The sequence below is a fragment of the Watersipora subatra genome, chromosome 9, assembly GCF_963576615.1.
Source record: "Watersipora subatra chromosome 9, tzWatSuba1.1, whole genome shotgun sequence".
NCBI classification, from domain to species: domain Eukaryota; kingdom Metazoa; phylum Bryozoa; class Gymnolaemata; order Cheilostomatida; family Watersiporidae; genus Watersipora; species Watersipora subatra.
In genome coordinates this window covers 17,054,242-17,079,852 of record NC_088716.1, presented here as the reverse complement: position 1 = coordinate 17,079,852, position 25,611 = coordinate 17,054,242, and the positions used below count along the sequence as shown (strand labels likewise).

At 35.9% G+C, this 25,611-nt stretch overlaps 1 protein-coding gene, 1 long non-coding RNA gene and 1 pseudogene across 3 annotated transcripts in view; 2 read left to right on the top strand and 1 right to left on the bottom strand.

Moving 5' to 3' along the window:
- LOC137403807 (uncharacterized) overlaps window positions 1-25,611 on the top strand; it is a 214,628-nt gene that overhangs the window by 121,003 nt on the left and 68,014 nt on the right. The window lies entirely within an intron of this gene.
- Window positions 1-25,611, bottom strand: part of LOC137404663 (DNA fragmentation factor subunit beta-like) — a 65,933-nt gene that overhangs the window by 18,173 nt on the left and 22,149 nt on the right. The window lies entirely within an intron of this gene.
- LOC137404050 (small subunit processome component 20 homolog) lies at window positions 160-25,238 on the top strand (annotated as a pseudogene).

Sequence of the window (25,611 nt, the reverse complement as noted above, 5' to 3'; positions counted from 1 at the left end):
TGTTGATTCCAATAGTTCAAACTGAAAGACAAATTTGCAAGTGGCATTGCTTGTAAGCCTAATAGTTGCAACTAACTCTAGCTTTTGCAAAGCATTACAGATCTAATATTTGGAACTTATTGTAGTCTATGGTGATAGTAACTCGACGAGCTCTCAACTATGAAGAAACCTGGAGATGTCAAAACCATCCATCGGGTAGGTTCTCATGCTAGACTGATGTAGAACCTAAATAGGTTAGCTGTTGAATAAATGTTTAATCTTTTTGCCATTGCTTTGCTATAGTTTAACAAAAAAAATGGCATCTACAGTTTCCTGTGAAAGTTGTAATCGGTTCATTGTCTTAAGACAATTTAATAGTTTATCACTTTTTTTTAGTTTCAACCTTTCTCTGAACGAATACAGTCAATCAGTGTAGATGTCTCCAGGAAGATAGAGAAGAGGACTGAGGTGCCCGAGGTATGTATTGTTTAAATGTTCTGCTGTAGTTTTCTAACAGTACTGTGTTGTACGCACTGTGATGTTTGGTTACAATCTGGTTGAAGGAATAATTCAGGCGTGTTGTTTTCAAATATGGCATTTCAAATATGGTCAAAATGGCAATAGTGATCGACTTGTTTATTGCGCCTCCGCCATTTTATAAGTATGTAATTTAAACATGAAAGTATATAAGCAATGACATTACAGAGTGCAACGTGCAAACAGGCAATATATAAATACTGAAGAATATTTTGCACGCATCATATTGCATAAGTTGAGAAAGGGATTAGAAATTGTTTCTATGACAGATAGGGTTATCCCGCTCTCTGACTATAAATACCGCTGTATATTCAAATAAGATCACATATACTACTGTATATTCAAATATGATCATATATATTACTGTATATTCAAATATGATCATATATATACTACGGTATATTCAAATATGATCATATATATACTACTGTATATTCAAATATGATCATATATATACTACTTTATATTCAAATATTATCTCTATTATGTTTTAGCAACAATAATGTTTTAAGTGCATTTCATTTTACTTCCATATAGCTCTGATTGTTTAACTTGACACAGCCTATGCCTGAGTTCTGTGACTTTATGTCAGTTGTGAAGTGTTGATGCCTCACACTGCCTGTCTAATTCCAGGATGAAGAGACATTTTTTGCTGAGGGTCTTCTTAAATGGCGAGATTTAGACCAGACTGCCCATTTTAGTGAGTAGAGTATTTCCTTTTCTTTATGATGCTTCTCTTTGGTGCATCTATCCTAACATGCTGAACAGTCCAACAACTGTTTAAGTGGGATGTTCAAGCAACTAGAGATTGTTACTGGAACAGCTCCAGCCAGACATTCTGCCCACCCTGACTTGTGCAGAATGTCTGGTTTTTACCTGTAATGTATCCCCATCAAAAGTATCACACAGATTGGGACCAGTCACTTTTCGTTAAAATTAAATAATGGCTGGTTTTTCTTCATACCTATAGTATGTCTAGTTTTTTCAGTAGTTGACCTTGTATGGCATTTGTAGCCAAGTTCTACCAGTCTGTAGAAGGTTGTGCCGACACCTTTGCTCAGCTTGTGTACAATGAGAAGAAGGTTGTGGAGTCTTTGGTTGAACACCTGGGAGTTAAGGACAGCATGGCCTTAGAGGCTCTCTTAGAGTGAGTTCTTTGTGACATTTCTACAAGTTCTATTGTATTTGTTTTTCTTCATTACGATATTTGTAGTCAGGTGTCAGTATTTGACTCACTTCTTTGACTGATCAGTTTATTCATGGGAACAGATTAGTGCTAGTAATTTAGAATATCAGAAGGCTTAAAAATGTCATGAAAACGCAAAGATAGCTGTTTAAGTGCTCCTCCCTTAGCAAGCTCATAGAGTTATGAAGATGTTTGTTTCTTCCTCATTGAGCTCATAGAGTTTTGAAGATGTTTGTTTCTTCTTCATTGAGCTCATAGAGTTATGAAGATGTTTGTCGCTTCCTTATTGACTTAATAAAATTTGGAATATTAGCCTGAAAACTGTAGTTACTTAAATTTATTCTGATCAGTACGTGACCAGTCTATTGAGAAACACTATTTCTCTACGACAGCATCCAAGTTTTGTTTTATTCGCATCATAAACAATCTGAAATTATTAATAATGAAAAAAATACTTGTAAATATATTATTAATTATCGGTCATAAAAATAGTGGTACAGGCCTCAATACACAATAGCATGGCTAATCAAGGTGCTGGACCTGAAAGCCAGCAAGCAAGCCCCAGGGGTGAGCTATCTAAGGTTATCCAACAAATACTGTTTCAGTGCCATTCTAAATTTAACAATACATCTTATCTCAAGACTGGAACTCTATGGATGTTAAAATGGTAGTAGCAGGCCATAGATACAACCACTTTATTTATAATCTGTCCCCTGTTTTAGTTTGGTAGTGCACCTAGCGCGTGACCTGCAAAAATATTTTTATCCCCACTTTAAGAGGTTCTTCACCGCTATTGCTGCCATCTTGAACCGGTCTCACAAGTCCTGGGAAACACTTGAGCATGCTTTTTGTTGTCTGTCTCACCTCTTCAAAATTCTCTGGCGTAAAATGCTTCAGGACATAAAACAGGTAGAAATCTATGAATCACATGTCTTCTCCTTGTCATAGAGTTGTTACCGTGGGTTCTGTCATATAGTTTCTGAATGTTGTCCATTTACACATATATTTACCTTACAATTGGTTTGTTTTCGAATTTCATGGTATGAACTTTACATAGTGTTACCTTGTTATAATGTTAGCCAACTGGATTCTGTATAACAGAGTTCATAGTTTGGCATTTCATAGGTGAGATTAATTTCTTTGTAGATATGAAATCATAATCTCAGTCGTCAGTGTGTTTATACTGATGACATGTGTTGACAGGTGGTAGCCCTTTATAGGCCTTTCCTCAGTGACACCTGTCGGGATTACATTAGACGGTTTGCGGGAGAGAGTTTGAGTTATCTCATGAGGAAGGTGAGTTTTTCATTTTCTCTTTTAGTTTTACTAGTTTAAAGTTTGAGTTTTTTTAAATTTTTAATGACTTTTCTACCTTGCGCTCAAATTTCTTTGATTTACTCAAAATGCCTTGTTTTGAGTTTATTTTAATGTATCAGTATTTGTTATGACGATTTTTTGTTTGGAAGTATAATATAGTTTTTTTACATTTAGGGCTTTTTACATTTACATATACATGCAGTTATTGTCTTCTGATATAAATTTGATTTGTGCAAATTCCACATTATGCATCCAAGGTAAGTTTTCAACATACAAAGTTTAAGGCTTTTTGAAACATCTTAAATGTGAAAGTCGAGAGGCTGAGGATGAAAATTATAAGTGAAGACATTAAATAACAACAAATTATGACATGTGTTATGAATATGCAAAGTCGAGTCAAACTTAACATGGAATAAGTCACAAATAAGTTACACTGTGTATCTCTATCACTACAAGGTAAAGGAAATGTAGCCATAAAAACTTTGTATTGATAATAACTTTATGTGTTTAGTTTCTTTACATATATTTTATAAAATGTGTTTTATTTAGTACTATGCATAATTTTATATAATATTATATGATAGTAAAATTATCTGTAGTACTTTTTACAGATTTTTTGCAGTTATATGGACTCGGAAACAAATTAAACAAATTTCAGTGTATTATAATAAGAATATATTTCAACATATAATGGTTTCAACATACAAAGTATAGATCATATTTTTCATGCCAAGTTGTGACTGTACTTTGCCTGACATTGTACTTCTAATATATTTCTTTATACAGCATTCATAAAGCATTACTTGATACCATCATCCTTTCAGGTTAAAGATAGAAAGGGTCTCTTTAGCATTGTCTTCTCTTTGCTTGAAAAGTATCCAGATCTTGTTCCTGGAGTTGGAAATCTTATCTTTGAGATGGTGAAAGGTGCTAAAGGTCACTTTCATTCGTAAGTTTACTTTATTACTGAGAATTGTGGGATTTATCACCAAGGTATGGTGTTTGACGTATATATATGCACCAATATATATGTATATAAATCTCAAAGTTTGTCTGCGTTTCTGTTTGTCCAGCTATAGCTAATAAAATCTTGGAATTAAAAGATCACATTCTGCTAGATTTGATCTCAGAACCTCCCGTTTGCCAATCTTGGAATTAAAAGCCCTGCTGGATTCGGTCTCGGAACTTCCCGTTCGCCAAGCAAATATCTTACCAATTAAGCTACATGAGATAATTAAAGTGATTGGGCGATATATGTCGCTATGTGGGTGAAAATACGCCGTCGTGTTCCGTTACGGGGCAATGTCATTTAATGCTTGCTCTCATGGCTTTTACTAGTAAAAGCTTACTCAAATCAGCTATTGGCAATGTGCCAGGCTAATGGCAAGTGGCAGGCAACTACATTACATTTCATTGTTTATAAGTTGGTTTTTGATACCCGTGCAACGCTGGTCATTTTGCTAGTATTTTTAATTGTGCAATGTGTTTAGTGTGTGTGTTTTTGTATATATACACTAATATATGTGTATATCTATTATAATATTATTGTTAAAAGTGATTGTAGATTGTAAAATAGATGTCTGTAAGCTGAAATATAAAATATTGATAACATGTTGATATATATCTATTTTTCTTGAAGAGTCTGTCACAACTGCTTCTATTCTATAATTGGCTGAATTTATTCTCAAAAAATGTTGATCACCAGCTTTTGTTGTTGTGCCATGATGTTTCCTTGATTACATCAATTCTTGCAGATGCACTCATGAGACTTTGTGTCATCTGCTACGCACTGTCAGTGAGAAGGGTATCTCTAGCCTGCCATGGCATGCCTTGCAGGTGTCTTTCAACCTCATGGCTGAGCATGTAGACCAGACTAATGCAACTGCTCTCTGGACTGTTCTTCAGGTTGGCACATTCATAAGATAGCGTGTGCTGCATGGTGTTTATGCCATTAAATCATTCTGGATTTTAGCAGAAGTCCTAACTGACTGAGAACAAACTAGTTAAATTATTATCAGTAAATAGTCTGAGAAAGTTGAGTTTACTGGTTAGTAGCAGTAAGCCCTGCGATGTTCGAGGTTTCTCTCACGTTTAATTAAATTTAAACATGCCAATTAAAATATTTATTCGTAAGAGCAGAACATGCATTATAAAAGATGGCTTCTAAGTTTAACCATTTTTATGGACAATTAGTCAAAGTTCCAATGAAACCCTAAACATAGACTGAGCACACTTCCTGCTAGTGACTATGAATGGTCTTCATTAAAATGCCATTGTTGATGATTGAAGTACCAGATATATAAACTATGCTGGTGATTGCAATCTGTAATTCGCTAAACTAAGGAATGGCTTTGAATTTTGAATTTGATTTCGATTTCAATCTGATTTTGAAATTCTGTCCACTATCTAATTGTCCGTTGTTCCTGAAGCTGACTTGGACATTTTGGGCTCGCTTAGCGTCCGTCGCTTCTCCTGGTTTTTATTTGTTTTTGTCACTGCTATTATAATTACAGTCGTTATATAATAATAGTTGTTGTATAATTGGCTTTCTCTTTTTCACCCATCCTCTCTCCCTTCTTTCTCTCCCTTTATCTTCTGACTAGCATCTGAATGCCCTTAATGCTGAGTAGCTAAATGTGTTTTCAGATAATTATTTATTTACTGTCTAAAATACTCAAATCGTATCTCCAACCTGCTTGACCATTCATTATAAAACAGCGTTTCGCAAAAAAGCATTTTCTGTCAATGCACATGATTTATTTAACTGTTTTTGTCTCATGGTCTAATTTGTTTAAAACAATAATATTTAACAATATTAAAACAATAATATTTAACAATATTAAAACAATAATATTTAACAATATTAAAACAATGATATTTAACAATATTAAAACAATAATATTTAACAATATTAAAACAATAATATTTAACAATATTAAAACAATAATATTTAACAATATTAAAACAATAATTGGCAGGTGTGAATAAAGGTAATATCCATCTAATCTCTCTCCTCCCTTTACACACCTGCTCTCTCTCCTTATTGCTTTACATTTCTATTTCTCTCTTTTTCTCATCCCTTCTCCTTTTGTATGTCATCATTCTCCCCTCTTTATCAGCTCACCTTTCAAGTGTTCTATCTAAACAGGAGGAGATGAAGGCTTTATTAACAGCTCCTCCTATATCTTATGACAAGTTGGAATGTCTAGTTACACTCCTCTTCCATCTCATTGAGTTCAAGGGTGGCTGTTTACTGCCCCGTCTCTCCACTGACTGGTGCAAAGATACTGTGCTACCGTTACTAGAGACTATTGGAGAACAAGCAACATCTGAAGAGTTCGTTTCTATGTACGTTGGGTATTACTGTTAAATCGTATGTTAATGTACAGATTTTGCTCTTCTACAGGTCTTTTACAGAAAGGAGTTTCTGTCGTGAGTTGTACACATTTAACGCCTACACTTATTCTTAGTGCAACTAGAGCTTCACGATGTCCAAAGGTTATTTTTCGAAATGTATTAGAAACAGCCTGTCAACACTTTTATTTCATATAATTTTTTAGAAGGATCTTTCCGCCCTAAGCTGCAAAGAGTATTCACCACACAACTTTTACTTTCCTCCTCATAACTCCTCGTGGTGCTCGTTGGAAACATGTCCTCTGTAGTGTAAAATGATAAAGCTATGATGATGCCAAGTTTCACTGCTCACTATCATATACAGGGCTAACATAGGAGATCACAAAACATGAGTAACACTAATTTTTTTGTTATAATCAATTCCTGCATTTTAAAGGCGATTTATAAATTATTTTTCTAAACCATTTTTATGGATCGGAAGAACTGAGTAAAGGTAGCTATTTTACAGATCATTAAAAAGGAAATGTTGTGCTGAATAAGATACAATTCTTATTTTGAAGTAAAGTATGTATAAACCTATCTCTAATTGATAACATGATTAAAAACAAATTTCACAATTATTTACTTATTTCTTTATTTGATTTCAGCATAAAAAAGACACAACCAGGTTTTTCTAGTTTTTTACATTAGAGTTTTGAAAGTCGTTTGCCTTATTTGCAACAAGCTTTCACAGAACATGTTTCAGTAGTATCAACAGCTCTTGCTGAACATGTGATTGAATAAGTAGCCTGTGTTACTCTAAATCCCCTTGTACGTTACTAAGATATAATGCCTAAGATTCCTATAATTCCTAAAATGTTATGTAGTGTTTTCATGCTATTTTCTTCACGCTTGATACGAATAACACCGATGATTGTTCTTTATATGTAAATATTTTGTTCAGCGTGTTGGGAAGTTTCTCCTCTCTACTCCTTTGTGGTAAGACAACCCTCGAAGTCTCGACCATCTCTCGATGTCTCTCCCTCGTCTATCGTTCAGAGTGTGTCAGGCATTTAAGCTGCATTTTCAGATTCACTGAAGCTATCTTTTCTTACGGCCAATTTGAGAAGGTAAAACTCTCTAAATATAGCCTCAGATACATTGATATAGATGTAGATGATTTAAGCAAGGTTGTTAGAATTTTTCTCATCGTTTTCTTCTGAACGTTGTGTAAACATAAAAGTACCCGATGGTGATGAGACCGTATATTTATCACTTATTAACATTATGCATGACTATCGACGTCATTTTGAGGAAGCATTTTTTCCTGCTGAACATTTTTAACTGCGATCAGGTTTGTCGATTTTAATCTCGAAATATCCTGGCAGTCAAATCATCTCAACCAACAAACAATGTCTCAAATGATAGAAAAATATTTAGACTTTCTGACAAATATTTTTAAATTTGATATCAGTTTAATGATGAGGTTTGTTTGACAAGCATCACATTTGTTTACAGGGTGTCTTACACAAGTTAATGGACTTCTGTGAAGACTGCTTGTGCGAAAGCCAGTATGGAGAAAATGTGGTAGACAACCTATCAGAAGTGGCAAATGTGGTAGACAACCAATCAGAAGTGCTGGCAGTTCTCAGTAAGCTGGTTGCGGATCGACGGCCAGAAAGAAGAGGTGGTCAGTATAAACCACAGGATGTATATCGTCTGAAGTCTATGGGGGCTGAGATAACAAAGTTCTTGCACAAGATATTATCACAAAGAGAACTCAGCTATGAGTGTCTCCAGTTAACATGGTCTGCCCTTCACCTCCTTCCACACTCTACCAACCTAGTAGGTTGTTATTATATCTTTGTGTATTCATTTTAAATAGTATCATAATGTTTTGGTACATTCATAATCAACTGAAACATTAGTTGGATTAAGAGTATAGAAATGTGCGGATATATATCAATGCTTGATGTATGTGGATATACAGTCAAACATGGATAACTCGGCCTCGGATAGCTCGAACACATGGTTAACTCGAATGGTTTTTCTGGTCCACTCCCACGTAATGATAAGTCGCATTAGATAACTCGACCTCAACTTTGTTAACTCGAACAGTTTTTTGCCCAACGGCTACCGAAACAATTGTTATCACTTTGGAAAATCACTTTATGCCAAGCCATAGAGGTAAACCTTAACTTTGCGTAGTTCATAGGATTCGTTATTACCATCATCGGCAAACTATTGTTGTCAACGACTTTTCTAAAGGTTTGGTGAAATTTGATTTTTACTAAACATCCGCTTAGCGATGGCCCTTTGGAAGCAAGGAAAAGTGAGGTAACCTTCGCATAAACTTCAAGAAAAATTGGCAAAATTGATCTTGGTTAAAACGCTCAGAGAAAAGAGATGTCTTTTCTCCTGAGCATTTCAACAGCGATCAAGTTTTGCCGATTTTAATATAAAAACGTCCCGGCAATAACATCACCTCAAACAGCAAACCAATCTCAAGCGATAGAAAAATCTCTATACTTCTTGATAAATATTTTTTAAACTTTACATTAGAAGCATTTAATTTGAAACAAGCCTTTCATGCTGTTGATTTATATTATAGTTTGTATATATACATATATCTACTAATAAATAACTAAATACATAGACTTGTGACAGTGCTCTGATAACTTGAATGCTATGATAATTCGAACACTTTCGCTCGGTCCCGTGAAGTTTGAGTTTTCCATGTTTGACTGTATATCTATGTTTCATATATATGGAGATGTATGAAGTCTAATCTACATATATTTGATATAATCTAGTGTGTATATAGATGGTCTGTGTCTAAATAGAACGGCTCATCTTCTAGTTATTCCTTTGTGTCTTTACATCTGATGTATTCCTATTATTATGGTGATTGTTTATCCAGGTTGATGCCAAAGATATGTTGAATGATTTGTTTTGTCACCTCTACACGACCTTGCTCGAAGACAAGTTGTCATCCAGTCAAGTTGGACTCGTAGCTAGTCAGAGCCTGCAGTGCTGTCTTTGGGCCGAGCTCTGTCCTGATATTATATCCGTTACAGATCTATTAAAGTAGGTAGTAGCGATATTTATGGTTCAGTCTTGTCAATTCACTCAACAACCTTCTACTTGTTTGAATATTTTTAGTATACTGATAATTTTATATAGTTAAATCACTCCACATACAGAGTTAATCTGTTCCAAAGTTTGCTTCATATGTCAAAACCATTGTATGGTGGACCAAATAATTTTATAAGAATACATTGCATTTTGTTTAATGTTCTAGAGCCCAAAAACAACAAATACTTCAAGTAATTACATATAGCATTGAAACTAATGCATTGAATATATTCAACAGCATATATTACATGTAAAAATTTAATTATTGAAGTACCCTAGGACACTTATGTATTCGAATCATCTAACTTTCGCGTTTTCGCGGAGTCATCCTCTTGCGAAAATTTCATGTACGAAACTAAACTATCATAACGAACGAGCGAAAACGCGAAATTAAATAGCTTTGTTTATTGATAGTCAGGCTTGATTCACTAGTTGCAAGTTAGGGCGGCTAATGTTAGGCGACTAGTTATCAACACCTAGGGTGTGGAGGGAGGCGGTGTAAGCCCCCAACAGGTTTCTCTCATGTAGGGCCTCAGCCAGGCCTCTCATGTGAAGTTTTAAAAAATTTTATCGGAAAGTATCAACCTTTTTCTATTTATTTATTTATTTGATCACACAAATGCTATTATTGCTTGTAGAAAATATCCGAGTTGTCCACAGGTTCTGAGGCTTTGCTCCCTGTACCTCACTTACCTCAAGTCTTCCTCCACAGACTATGAGCACATGTTTGCTCTGCAGAAATTTGAGGAACTTTAACCACTTGTAAAAAGTAACATCAGCTCCCACAAATCACAGGTAGAGGGAAGATGAATCCAAATGTAGCTACATTTATGCAAATAGTGAATGTGTCTGAACATGTGGTTGTTTCCTCCATCGGCGTCATGAAGTTGTCGGAAGTTCAGATCCCATTTCTAACCGTAAAGGTCAGATTGAGGGAAGTTGTCTGACCAATGATCTTTCTTTGAAGGGATTGCGACTCCAACTTTGCTGCTGGTTGTATAGAGAAAACATTCCCATTTTACGCGCAATAATTGCTAAACTGAGAAAAATCGGCCGTGTCTCTTTCAGATATTTTGGAAATACTTTTGGCAAACAGCATTTCGGTGTCATTATTATTTTGATGTGCATAATAAGCACATCAACTGCCAAATTTGAACGCGGGTGAAAAAATCTTTGACTCCTATGGTGAAATAAAATTCGCATAGTGAGGTGAGAAAGTCATAATGTTCCACTTCGTAAGATAAAAAAATCTTATATCAGGGTAATTGTATCCTGAGGGTGTCCTGTATTTATTATCATATTACTATGTTATTTTGTTCATTATTCATGTTATTAGTTTATTTATGTATTAACTGTGTATACTACATGTTATATATAATATATACTGTTGTATACACAGTATTAGATATGTACAATGTATATTATATGTATAATATAAATTTTATGTATAATATATATTATATGTATAATATATATTATATGTGTCATGATCACAGAAACTATGGTTAACTCGAGATTATAAGATTTAGAGTTATCTGCACTAGCAGAAGCAGAAATTTCTCACTGTTATTTTGCAAAAAAATTATGATTCTAGCCTAAATACAGCAGATTTTATGGTCAAAAAACTGAATGCACGTTTACCATTAGCGAGAAAACTGGCGTTAAAGTTTGAGAAACGAAAACCAAGGCACAATTTTGTTTACATTTCAAAACGTCATAGCAACCAATATCAATAAGTTGTGATATTTATCTAGATTTCTGTATTTACATGTAAAAAATTATGCTGAATTTAAAAAATCTAAACAGATTTTAGCTGGTTGTCATAGAAATAGCTGTATATTAATAAAAAAAATGTATTACTTATTTTTGCAGATATTAAAAACGGCTTGGCAGTACCGCGATATTGGGCACAGCTAAATCATCAACAAAATCTTTAGAAAGCTAACAACGGTAACATATTACATAGTAACATAGTAACCATCGGTCACTATATACATGTATATATATATCGATCTTGTAAATTTGAGTAATTATTCTAATAATTGAATCTGATAACAATCTTATAAAATCGAATAATTATTCTTACAATTAAATATTGTAATAATCTTGTAAGAATCATTTTAATTTCACTGCTTTTGACATCAGTTGGAATACCATAGTACTAATTATAAGTGTCAAAAATGTCAAAGTTGTCTTTAAAATCGGCAAAAAAGAAACGATTATATTTATCGGATGCCATTTTTCAGTATTTCCTGTTTAGCATAGCAACAGTTTTAAAGGGGTTTTTCCGAGGGTTAAAAACTTCTATTGGCTAAACTGACTTCAGATTCAGGAAGCTCTCTCTTTGATTGGGCCAGATGCACGTGTTACAAAAATTGTTACCAATATCATAAATTCAGTTAGTGCAACATCAAAGTCGGATAACTCAACTTCGTGATTTGCGACTTAACCATGGTTTCTGTGACCGCGACCCATATGTATAATATATATGTATAATGTTATATGTATAATATATATTATTTGTATAGTATATATTATATGTATAATATATACAAGTAATTTTGCCGTGTTTTGGTGTGGTTTCATAGTGCTAGAACGGATTAATACATGTACATGGAACCTCGGTTCTCGAACATAATCCGTTCCAGAGGTTTGTTCGAAAACCAAGTTGTTCGAGATCCGAAAAATTATTCCCATTAGAATTATTATATGTGTATTTTAATCCATTCCAAGTTGAGAAAACAACTTCGGTAACGTATTCTTCTAACATTCTACACCATAAACTGTACTGTATACTACATAACATAAATAAAAACGGGTAGATATAGATCGCGTTTAATTTTAATAAAATATTTTTTATCTTTGGTGATAAAACATAATACAACAAGTAAACATTTTGTACTGAATGATGTGCTCCTAAAACATCGAAAGCACTCTAGGTTAAGATACAAAACCAAAAATTGCAGAAATTGATAATGAAACAGCAAAACAGTGCAACAGATCAGTTACATCAAAAATCGTGTGAAAAAGAAAATATAAACAACATTGGTGTGTTTACTTCACATTTTGAATGAGAATCCTCTTCCAAAGCAATTTGGGGTAACTCGACTGGAGGAGTTGTCTCCTTAGCAAATCTCTTCGGTAGAGGGATTTGTCTCTTCGTCCCAGATGTTTCCTTCCTTTTTGTAAAGAATTTATGAAGCGTAACTTGCTTCTCCCTTTGTTAACGAATGTTTCCATGCTGTTTCTGAGCTGTTCCAAATGTTTAATTCCAATGCGCATGCTCCGATTTGGTCGAAAACCGAATTTATGTTCGAGACGAAAAAATCTCTGATCTTTTGGTCAAAAACCGAATTGGTCGAGGGCCGAAGCGTTCGAGAACCGAGGTTCCACTGTAATTAAATAGGAAAAAAATGCTTTGAGATATAATTTTTTTGGTATATAATGATGGTAATGAAACAAATTGAATTTGTATGTCAAGGTTACATGGTAGGAGTAACTAGTAGTCGGTAAGTAGTAATTGCTAGTGACTGACTACTAGTAGCAAGTAATCTGTGAGTATTAATAGAATTAGTTATCTTATAATATTACATCATGGTTTGTATTTGCATGAACTTACCAATATAGACTCACAAACCATCTCCTTCTGTATTGCTTATTGTGTTTAGTGGCGTTTCTGAGAGTTACTTTTTGATACAGGTCCGTCTGCTGACCTTTCGACTTTTGTCACTGTTTGACGTTGGAGAAAGAGGAATGAAAACTGATGCCGAATTGGAATCAGATCAAGATGAGCGTCTGGGAATATTCGAACTTTGTCTGCAGGCTGAGGAAAAGGAGGCGACTCTCACAAACTACAGGTAGCTGGTGCCACCCTCATATATACCACTATATGTAGCATGAGTATATATATATAGTATATGTAGTTTACACTGTAAAGTAAAGTGCTCAATAATCGAGTCAATTAGAGCTGTGTATGTAGTTTATTAAAAACTACAGGTTAAAATCATTACTACTATCAGTTTCATGCAACCGCGTTGCAATCTTTAGGTAGAAGATTCTACCTGAAGATTGCAACGCGGTTGCATGAAACTAATCGTAGTAATGATTTTAACCTGTAGTTTTTAATAAACTTTATATATATATATACACTCATGCTACAGACAGTACTGTTTCGGCTATTCGAGCCTTATCATTGCAGCTCAGAGCAGGCAAGGGACACCAATCCCATTACCAATTATATATATATATATATATATATATATATATATATATATATATATATATACTAGCTGCATTACCCGTCTACAGGAATAGATTCACGCGCAGCATAAGGTTTATTGAGAGTTGTCTTTCATACCGTAAAACAACTCCAAATATGCAGTTACATCTCCATCTCTCCCTCTTTCCCCTCTGTCCCCTCTCTCTCTCTCTCCCTCTCTCTCCCCCCCCCTCTCCTCCTCGCTCTCCCTCTCTCTCTCTCCCTCTTTCCCCTCTCTCCCCTCTCTCTCTCCCTCCCTCTTCCCCCTCTCCCTCTCTCTCCCCCTCTCTCTCTTTCTCTCCGTCTCTCTCTCTCTCCCCTCTCTCTCTCTCCCCCCTCTCCTCCTCTCTCTCTCTCCTTCTCTCTCCCTCCCTCTTCTCCCTCTTTCTCTCTCTCTCTCCTCCTCGCTCTCTCTCTCCTTCTCTCCCTCTCTCCGTCTCTCCCTCTCTCCCCTCTCTCTCCCTCCCTCTTTCCCCTCTCTCTCCCTCCCTCTTCCCCCTCTCTCTCCCTCTTTCTTTCCCTCTCTCTCTCCCCCCTCTCCTCCTCGCTCTCCCTCTCTCTCTCCCCTTCTCTCCCTCTCCCCCCTCTCTCTCTCCCCCCCCTCTCTTCCTTTCTCTCCCTCTCTCTCTCCCTTAGTTCAACGCAACACATGCGGATAGACAACATTTTTGGTTTTTCTGTCGGGCGTATGAAGAAACAGTTTTCGGCGTGGGCCTACTTTTGAGCAGGCGACGTATAGCTGGTCATGGCTGATGCAGGGTGACAGTAAGTCGATAGCAGCTTCTCTCTTTCTTTTCACAATAGCGTATCACAACGCTCGGAGTACTCGTGAAAGTTCTGTAATAGTAAGTTACAGTAGGCCTACTCGAAGCTGGAAAAAAATTAGTAACTCGGCTGCTGAAGGAAATGAACATGACCCACTATCACGAACAGCGGCAAATCCAACGTTATTAAGTAGTGGAGATGTGGCAATTCATTGACAATACAACATCGTATAAGAAACACTTACCTTTTTGATGTGGAAATTTAGTAGGTGAGAAATGCGTTTTTTCAGTGGCTCCAAGAAACAAACGTTTACGTGACCTTCTCGGTACACGTTGGCAGTAAATATTAATTGCATGTAAATAACTACTCGTTAATTTGTTTTATTTAATGAATAGTACATTTGTATAGCTGTATAGACACCTTTGTATAGGCCGCAGAACTCAGGAAAGGTGCTTTTAAACACGGCAGAAAATTTGCCGTTTAAAAAGCGTGCTAACCGGGGATTTCGGTTAATGCGCTCGAGCGGTGAAAGAAAAACAACAGAATCGCCACACCTTTATATAAGCCGCTTGGCTCAAATCGTCAGAGAAAAGTAGCGGCTAATAGTCCATATTACGAAATTACGATATTACGATAATTAGTACTCATATTAATTCGGTTGGCTTCGTTCGACCGGATGGAAAAAGAAAGACCGCTCTATAATTTATTTATCGTTACTACACATATTACCTAATTCAGTTTGCTTCGAACGACCAAAATTCGTACGACGATAAAAGGAAAGACCGCTCTATAAGGCGGACAATCAATCAGATAGACAACGATTGCCGTTTATATAGTAGATAGAGAACAGCGTTTTTCTAGTGGTTGCAAGAAACAAATGTTCACATGACCTTTCCGGTACACGTTGGCAGTAAATATTAATTAGATGTAATTTACTACTCATTAATTTATTTAAAGAGTAGTAAATTTTATTTAATTCACTACTAATATTTACTACTAATTTAATTTTACTACTTACCCATATTAATTAAGTTTGCTTCGTACGATCGAATCTGTTACAATCTTGCCACAATCAATACTCATAGAGGATCTATTCTTCAGCCCTGAACCCTTGTATATAGTACATATCAATCAATTTATCTTTGTATAAGCTATCCTGCATTACTTATTTGAAGTCATCCTCTCATGTAAATTTTCTTTTAACTTTTACACAAATAATCTCAAACTAAATATGAATTGTTCACTACTATCTTGCATTCAGGATTCTTCTACAGTTTCCGTTTTATTGGATAATATGCCTGCAAATAGAGGCTTTTTGTTATTTTGTTATCAACAAAATAAAAGATTACTAACTAACTAACGATCGAATCGAAAAAAAAGACCGCCATATAATTTATTTATACTGCTCATATTTTGGAGTTATCGGTAACTTAATATATCGAGAAGACAACTCATACTATTAGCATATCAGTATTTATCGTCCATCCCTACGATGAATAGCAGGTTACGTATTATAATAGAGGCGTGTACTAACCGGAGATTCCCGTTAATGCGCCCTAGCGGTGAAAAAAACCCACAGAATAGACGCGCCCTTATATAAAAGTAGCGGCTAATAGTCCGAAAAGTACGGTACTCTATAAAGCGGACAGACAGATAGACACATAGATAGACAGACAGACAACGATTGCCGTTTATATAGTAGATATATATATATATATATATACAGTCAAAGATATATAACTCAAACTTCACGGGACCGAGCGAAAGTGTTCAATTTATCAGAGCGTTCAAGTTATTAGAAGACTGTCACAAGTCCATGTATTTATTTATTTATTAGTACATATACAAACTATAATATAAGACAACAGCATGAAAGGCTTGTTTCAAATTAAATGCTGGAATATTTATCAAAAAGTATAGAGATTTTTCTATCACTTGAGATTGGTTTGTTGTTTGAGGTGATGTTATTGCCGGGACGTTTTTTATATTAAAATCGGCAAAACTTGATCGCTGTTGAAGTGCTCAGGAAAAAAGACATCTTTTTTCTCTGAGCTTTTGAACCAAGATCAATTCGGTCAATTTTTCTTGAAGTTTATGCGAAGGTTACCTCACTTTCCCTTGCTTCCGAAGGGCCATCGCTAAGCGGATGTTTGGTAAAACTCAAATTTCACCAAACCTTTAGAAAAGTCGTTGACAAAAATATTTTGCCGATGGTGGTAATAACGAAGCCTATGAACTGCGAAAGGTTGAGGTTTACCTCTATGGCTTGGAATAAAGTGATTTTCTAAAGCGATAACAACCGTTTCGGTAGCCGTTGGGCAAAAAACTGTTCGAGTTAACAGAGTTGAGGTCGAGTTATCTAAAGTAATTTATCATTACGTTCGAGTTATCCGAGGGCGAATTATTCATGTTTGGCTGTGTATATATATATATATATACAGTCAGTTTGACATATATATATATATATATGTATGTATATATATATATATATATATATATATATATATATATGTATATATATATATATATATATACAGACAGTACTGTTTCGGCTATTGAAGCCTCATCAGTGCAGCTCAGAGCTTAGGCAAGAGACACAAATCCCATTACCAATGAGAGTTGACTTCTTGCCATGAAACAACTAAGTTGCCTCACAGACTTTAATAAAGTCGATGTGCTGACACCAGAGGGTTCAAATCACAAAAGTGATGAGCTTTGCACAAAGGCTAATGGTGCCGCACCTCTCACAGAGTGCTCAACCAAACCGGAGTGAGGGAGCATATACAAATACATATATATATAAATGTGATATATATATATAATATACAGTCAAACATGGATAACTCAAACTTCACGGGACCGAGCAAAAGTGTTTGAGTTATCATAGCGTTCAAGTTATCAGAGCACTGTCACAAGTGCATGTATTTAACAGAAGATACATGTACATATACAAACTATGTATGAAGCAAAATCATAGATTGCTTGTTACAAGTTATGGGGCCTCTCATGTAAAGTTTCAAAAGTATTTATCAGGAAGTATAGATGTTTTTCTATTACTTGAGATTTGTTTGTTGTTTTAGGTGATGTACTGCCATGAGCTTTTCAGATTAACATTGGCAAAACTTGATCGTCGTCGAAACACTCAGAAAAAAATCCATTTTTTTCTTCTGAGTGTTTTAACAGGAATCAATTTTGCCAATTTTAATCTTAAAACATCTTGGCAGACACATCACCTAAAACTACAAACAAATCTTAGCTGACAGAAAAATATCTAAATTTTCGGATAATTTTTAAAACTCCACACAAGTAAACATTTACGACCAAAAATGCATGCTTCACATCTGAGTAGTTGTTTAGGAGGAAGTAGGAAGGTAGAGTAGTCGTAGCTCCGTGATTAATGTAAATTCCTTCGGATTAAAACAAACCAAAGTTTGTTTTAAGTTTGGTCCTTCGGCAAAAAACTGTTTGAGTTAACAGTGTTAAGTTCGAGTTATCTAAAGCAATTTATCATTGCGTAGAAACGGACCAAAGAATCCGTTCGAGTTAACAATGTGTTCGAAATATCCGTGGCCGAGTTATCCATGTTTGACTGTATATCACATTTATGGCTGGTGTGGCAGATTCTGGATGACTACACTGAGTGCAATAGTTTCTTTTTTATTGAAATATGCTTTGTTTTTAAGAGCAAATATCGATTGTAAAAAACTGTCCTTCACACACAGTGTTTTATGTGTTTATTATGACTCTGACAGGTTTTAATAATGTAATATGTGTTTTTAATATGTAATTTTTTGTTAGTGTGATGCAATCATGACTCAAAATATTGTGGGATGCATGTAAACAAGCTAATGTTATTGCAGTAGGAATTTTTGTCGAATACTTTGTTGTGGCGCTATTTTACACTGAATAATTTATTTGTGCAGTTATTATACCGTAAGTCCTCATGCTCAAGTCGCCCGGCTTGTGCTCACAAACAGATGACTCGCGACGAAAAAAATAACTCTACAACAGGCCGTCTGTGGTATCTAGCCGCCCTTACCAATAAGCCGCACATGCCCACACGGCTAACGACTGAGGTTTTGTCGTCCTTGAACTCTTCGGGACCGAGAGTGTTGAGACGGGTTTCGCTATAGGGCTACCCCCGTTTTCTTGAATAAGAAAACAGGCTACATCAGTACATGTAAAAATAATTTTTTTTACCTCCAAGTTCGAATTAAAATTCCTGAACCCTTGTATCAAGAACTTACTTGCCATGTCCCAACTAGATTTTGATTTCGCTGTTAGATGGCTTATAGGCTACGCAGTAGGTTTTTCGTGAAGGTTTAGCACTAGTGGACATGGTTGTATCAACTTAATGAGTTCAGTCTTGCTGCTGCTACCGATGTGAAATAACTGAACGCCTGTGGCTTGCTGCAATTTGTTTGATGTGGTGAGTTTTGCACTCAGTTTGGTTCATAGTTTCCGCCTCGATGTCAGCAGGCATTAACATGCCCCCAACCACTTGTCTCTCACTCGTGTGTCACGAATTCATCTAGACTTGGAGCGATAAATTCTTCTTTAGCCTAAAGTATTCCATAAACATGACCTTGAGAATAAACGAGTAGGTCGTCAAAACATAATAGTACATAAAAGTGTATCATGAATGCGATTATATGGTTATAGCACAGGAGCTGAGCAGAAACCGCATTTATCGATAAGCCGCCCTGAGCCCCACATAAGTTTTAAAAGAATGGCCTTCAGCTGCGGTCTATGACCTTGAACCAGAAGCCTCGCCCAACGACAAGCCGCGCGGCTTGAGCATGAGGACTTACGGTATATAGTATAATAACCGTATATAACTGCATTATACAGTTATATACGGTTATTATATATTTGTACATAATAATATATATTGATATATTATTATATACAGTAAATAAATAACACAGTGATAATAACAAGAAAATGTTAAATAAACATTATTTAATTTTATTATATTTTTATTTATTTTAATTTATGAGGCAAATGAGAAAGAAATCTGAGACATAGAGAAAAAATTGCTAGCTATCATATTTGGGTTCAGCATATTTTACTAGTTAAGCTTAGTATATCACTCAGTATATCAAAATAGCACATCATCTATCCATTGAAGCCTGTATATAATGATGTTATTCTCTGTGCATATGTTGTAATGATGATGTTATTCTCTGTGCGTATGTTGTAATGATGATGTTATTCTCTGTGCATATGTTGTATAGTGTCGCTCCTACAGTAAGATCTTTAACAGTTTGGTATTTTTAACAATAGTATCTATTATCTTTTTTCACATAGTTAGACATCATCTGAAAAGAAATAATTTATTGCAGAGAAAAGCTACGAGTGTTGAGAGAGCTCCACTATGACCTCATCATGCCTCGCCTTCCCTCTGATGGCACACTCCATGATGTTCCTCTGCTTTACCTTTCAGCTGTTCTGTATGTTAATTTCTCTATGCTTTGGCCTGAGGTGCTGACTCTCATGGAGAGCCATGGTAGTTCACTCACTCAGGAGACTCTCTGGACTTGCTATGACGGACTACTAACTACAGCAGCGCACAATTGCACAGGTGTGTCTGCTTCATCAATCCTTCATTTTTGTGATATCGTTCTATTGACGCCTGCCATCTTTGTATACAACTTTTACTATTGAAAACACAGTAATGCATCAGTTAGCTCTGATTGGTTAGTTCATTGTGCCAGTGGTGGTGGCTTTACGTAATATCAATGACTTCATGTAAAGTCAAAGGCAATTCTAATGACTTAGTCAGGTAATACTGGCACACAAAATCGAACTAAAAATTTAACGCTGTTCAAGTTATTTGTGTGATAGTCTATTATTCCATAAGTCCTTCTTAGATTCATTCTCACATTTGTTAAGTTTCTCTTCTCAAGATGGGTTTTTGATAACCAACTGAGGGTGACTTGCGGCAAAAATTCATTTGTCCTCCTGATGCTATTTCTTAACCGTATTTTTGTTCATTACAATCCTTGGGCTATGAGCTTTCTTTCAAGCGCAAACATTTTTCCTGTACTGATCAGTGTTCAGGATATACTCTGTGACTTTTTATCTAATGAGATCTCCATACTCTGCTGATAGTAGAGACACTTTTTTCACTAGATGTACCAAAGCCACCTTCAGAGGATACAGAATGTGAACAGTTTTCTCCTATGCTAGAGATCTACCACCAGGTGGAGTCTTATCACACGAATGACTCTGATGGAGCCGATTTCCACAACCAAAGGCTGCTCCTCTGGAAGGCCCTGCAGAACTTCTCTCACAGCTTTCAGCAGCACTCAGCCATTTTTATGGAGCTCTTTTTTCGGCTTCTCAAGTATGTTCTGTAGATCTCTGTAGATTCTCAAGTAAGTTCGGTAGAACCTACATCCTACTTGTCTCTTAGACCTGCTAGTGCTAAAGTCCACTAATCACCTTTGTTCACCTGTTAGATTCATTCTGGGTTGAATGAAAGTGATTTTGGTGCTTGGTTAGTTCTCTCAGGCTAGTCAAGGATGAACCTGCACAAAGTTTTAATAGATTTTATCAGAAAGTATCGGTATTACTCAACGTAACTTCAACGCAATAGCCAATATCAACTGTAGCAATGATAATAACTAGGGATATTTCGAATTTACTTTTCTTGATCAAATGTTAAGGAAGTGAATAACATACAAAAGATGAGGTTATGTAGGTAAGATGAACCCTCAACTACAAAACCAGAGTAGTCTATACTTGAAAAACCTTCAAAAGTGTGTAAGACCTACAAATGCATTTCTTACCTATGTAAAATATGGTGATCTGATACCAGTCACCTAAGGGTACATTTATGTAAAGTATGGTGCTCTGATACCGATTAGCTAGGGGTATATCTATGTAAAATATGGTACTCTGATACCGGTCAGCTAGAGGTATATCTATGTAAAATATGGTGTTCTGGTACCGATTAGCTAGGGGTATATCTATGTAAAGTATGGTGCTCTGGTACCGGTAAGCTACGGCTATATCTATGTAAAATTTGTTGCTCTGATACCGGTCAGCTAGGGGTATATCTATGTGAAATATGGTACTCTGATACCGATCAGCTAGGGGTATGTCTATGTAAAATATGGTACTCTGATACCGATTAGTTAGGGGTATATCTATGTAAAATATGGCGCTCTGAAGCCGATTAGCTAGGGGTATATATATGTAAAGTATGGCGCTCTGGTACCGGTAAGCTACGGCTATATCTATGTAAAATTTGTTGCTCTGATACCGGTCAGCTAGGGGTATATCTATGTGAAATATGGTGCTCTGATACCGATCAGCTAGGGGTATGTCTATGTAAAGTATGGTGCTCTGATACCGATTAGCTAGGGGTATATCTATGTAAAATATGGTGCTCTGATACCGGTCATCTAGGGGTATGTCTATGTAAAATATGGTACTCTGATACCTGTCATCTAGAGGTATATCTATGTAAAATATGATGTTCTGATACTGGTCAGCTAGGGGTATATCTATGTAAAATATGGTACTCTGGTACCGGTAAGCTAGGGGTATATCTATGTAAAATTTGTTGCTCTGATACCGGTCAGCTAGAGGTATATCTATGTAAAATATGGTGCTCTGATACTAGTCAGCTAGGGGTATATCTATGTAAAATTTGGTGCTCTGATACTAGTCAGCTAGAGGTATATCTATGTGAAATATGGTGCTCTGATACTAGTCAGCTAGGAGTATATCTATGTAAATTATGGTGCTCTGATACTAGTCAGCTAGGGGTATATCTATGTAAATTCTGGTGCTCTGATACTAGTCAGCTCGGGGTATATCTATGTAAAATTTGGTGCTCTGATACCGGTCAGCTAAGGGTATATCTATGTGAAATATGGTGCTCTGATACCGATCAGCTAGGGGTATAACTATGTAAAATATGGTATTCTGATACCGATTAGTTAGGGGTATATCTATGTAAAGTATGGTGCTCTGATACCGATTAGCTAGGGGTATATCTATGTAAAGTACTATACTCTGAAACCGGTCAGCTAGGGGTATGTCTATGTGAAATATGATGCTCTGATACCGATCAGCTAGGCGTATATCTATGTAAAATATGGCGCTCTGATACCGATTAGCTAGGGGTATATCTATGTGAACTATGATGCTCTGATACCGATTAGCTAGCGGTATGTCTATGTAAAGTATGGTACTCCGATACCGGTCAGCTAGAAGTATGTCTATGTAAATATGGTGCTCTGATCCCGGTCAGCTAGAGGTATATCTATGTAAAATTTGGTGCTCTTATACCGGTCAGCTAGGGGTATATTTATGTAAAATATGGTGCTTTGATACTAGTCAGCTAGGGGTATATCTATGTGAAATACGGGCTCTGATACTAGTCAGCTAGGGGTATATCTATGTAAAATTTGGTGCTCTGATACTAGTCAGCTAGAGGTATATCTATGTGAAATATGGTGCTCTGATACTAGTCAGCTAGGAGTATATCTATGTAAATTATGGTGCTCTGATACTAGTCAGCTAGGGGTATATCTATGTAAAATTTGGTGCTCTTATACTAGTCAGTTAGGGATATATCTATGTGAAATCTGTTGCTCTGATACTAGTCAGTTAGGAGTATATCTATGTAAATTCTGGTGCTCTGATACTAGTCAGCTCGGGGTATATCTATGTAAAATATGGTGCTTTGATACTAGTCAGCTAGGGGTATATCTATGTGAAATATGGTGCTCTGATACTAGTCAGCTAGGGGTATATCTATGTAAAATATGGTACTGTGATACTAGTCAGCTAGGGGTATATCTATGTAAAATATGGTGCTCTGATACTAGTCAGCTAGGGGTATATCTATGTGAAATATGGTGCTCTGATACTATTCAGCTAGGGGTATATCTATGTAAAATATGGTGCTCTGATACTAGTCAGCTAGGGGTATATCTATGTGAAATCTGGTGCTCTGATACTAGTCAGCTAGGAGTATATTTATGTAAAATATGGTGCTCTGATACTAGTCAGCTAGGGGTATATCTATGTAAAATATGGTGCTCTGATACTAGTCAGCTAGGGGTATATCTATGTGAAATATGGTGCTCTGATACTGGTCAGCTATCGGTATATCTATTTAAAATTTTGTGTAATCTTTTCAAGTTTACATAAAACAAGAGTGGTCAACTCTTTTTCTCTCCAAGATCTTCTGACAGGATTGTTGGACATGTTTATTGACCAATTGACTCGTGACAACTGGGCATTTGTTGACTTTATCAGCTAGTGCCAGTAGGTGTAAGTTGTGCGCCGGTGACAGTTGTTATAGAAACAAGTTTTGTATTATCTGTTAGCGAGAAATGGTATTGCTGTCAGCCATCAAATAATGTCAGTTGAGGTCTGCAGACAGATGGTAACAGGTGGCTAATTTTTGCCCTCATCTATTGATGAGTCCAAACATGTCTGTTCGTGTCTGTCTGTTATGCGGGCAGTTCACAGTTGTCTGATCATGCAGTTTACTTGTGTTTATCTTCCATCTTATTTTTTATTCATTATGATAATACGTTAATTCTTTATTACTTTTGTCTTTCTGTAGTGACGAGTACTACATATCAGCCTTCTATGATGCACCGACAGAGGACATACAAAGACTTCAGCAGACCGAGTCTATGGAGACAGATGAAGCAGGTGAAAGATTAGCTGATGGTAAAGAAAAGGGGACTGAAGGAGACCAGGTATTGTGGTTTGCAGCATTGGGAGTTGCTTACTCTTAAAAACTGTTCTTGTGAAGTAGGCAACTGAAAGTTGAAATTCTGTTATTTCAGTGTAGTTACAAGATTTAAAAAGTAGGCAAGTAGCAAAGATCATATGCAGTTTGCTCTTGTTGCCAAGAGATGACCTTCCACAAGATTTCAGTAGATTTCATAAGAAAGTATCAGTATTTCTTTATCATTTGCGATTGGTTTTGATGTTTGACGTGGTCTGACTGCAAGAATATTTAAATATTAAAATTGACAAAACGTGATCTCTGTGAATACAAATTGTTTTATTAACTAGACTTTCTTAGTGACTTATTGACCTTAGGTCACTAAGTCACAAGGAAGTTGAAAAGTGCTCTTGAGCTAATCTTGTAAAGTTTCTGTTTGTATCGCTGACATCAACCAGCTCGTTGCTAGGAGACTTTCATATCAATATGTTGTGAGTTCCCATTCATACCTTAGCAACAATGATGACAGTGTATTGCTATATGTATTCAAATAGAGGTCACCACCTGTAGATCGAATGCTCTGAAGTCACCTAGTGACAGTAACATATACAGTAAAGCTGTACAGTGTACTGACTTGTTAATTTATTCATGTCGATCCAAAACAATGACTACAACTTGGGTGCTACATAAAACCAAAGTTAGAGTTACTTTTCTTGACATGAATTTATACAAGAGTAGACAACTATAGATTGGCATGTAGTAATACTAATCGCTTAGTGATGTTGGTGCTAATATAACTTCTGATTTGTTCCAGCAGGACTGCTGATTGAGAAATTAAACTGTGTTTCTCACAGACATATCCTTGCTTTTTTGTAGATCTACTGCACCAGGACCTGGAGCCTATGTTCCGGAAGGTTCTGGACAACAAGCCTGCTTTAGACACCCAGCCAAATTATTTGGGACAAGGCATAGACAAAGACGCAGTGATAATGTGCCTGCACCAAACAAGTAAGAATAACTCTTAATACTAGTGAGAAAGTTAATAGACTTTGTTAAAATATACTGGTGTGTATTCTTAACCCTTTCGAATGTATATTAATTAATTAAACCTTTGTGTACAGAGTGAATATATTTGCAAAACGACTATTAATTTGTACATAGGGATACATAAATTGTTATAACTATTTTATTTACAGGAATAACTACATGAAATTTAAAATACATGTAACTCACGCACATAGAAGTCACTACATGTGATATTTCTTGAGGTACCTTTGCACAACCCCACCCCACAGTCCTTGCATTATGTTGTAGTTCTGGTGCCTTTATAGTTGCCATCACCTCGGTTACTAGCACATACCACAGTTTTACAAAAGATGAGGTTATGTAGGTAAGATG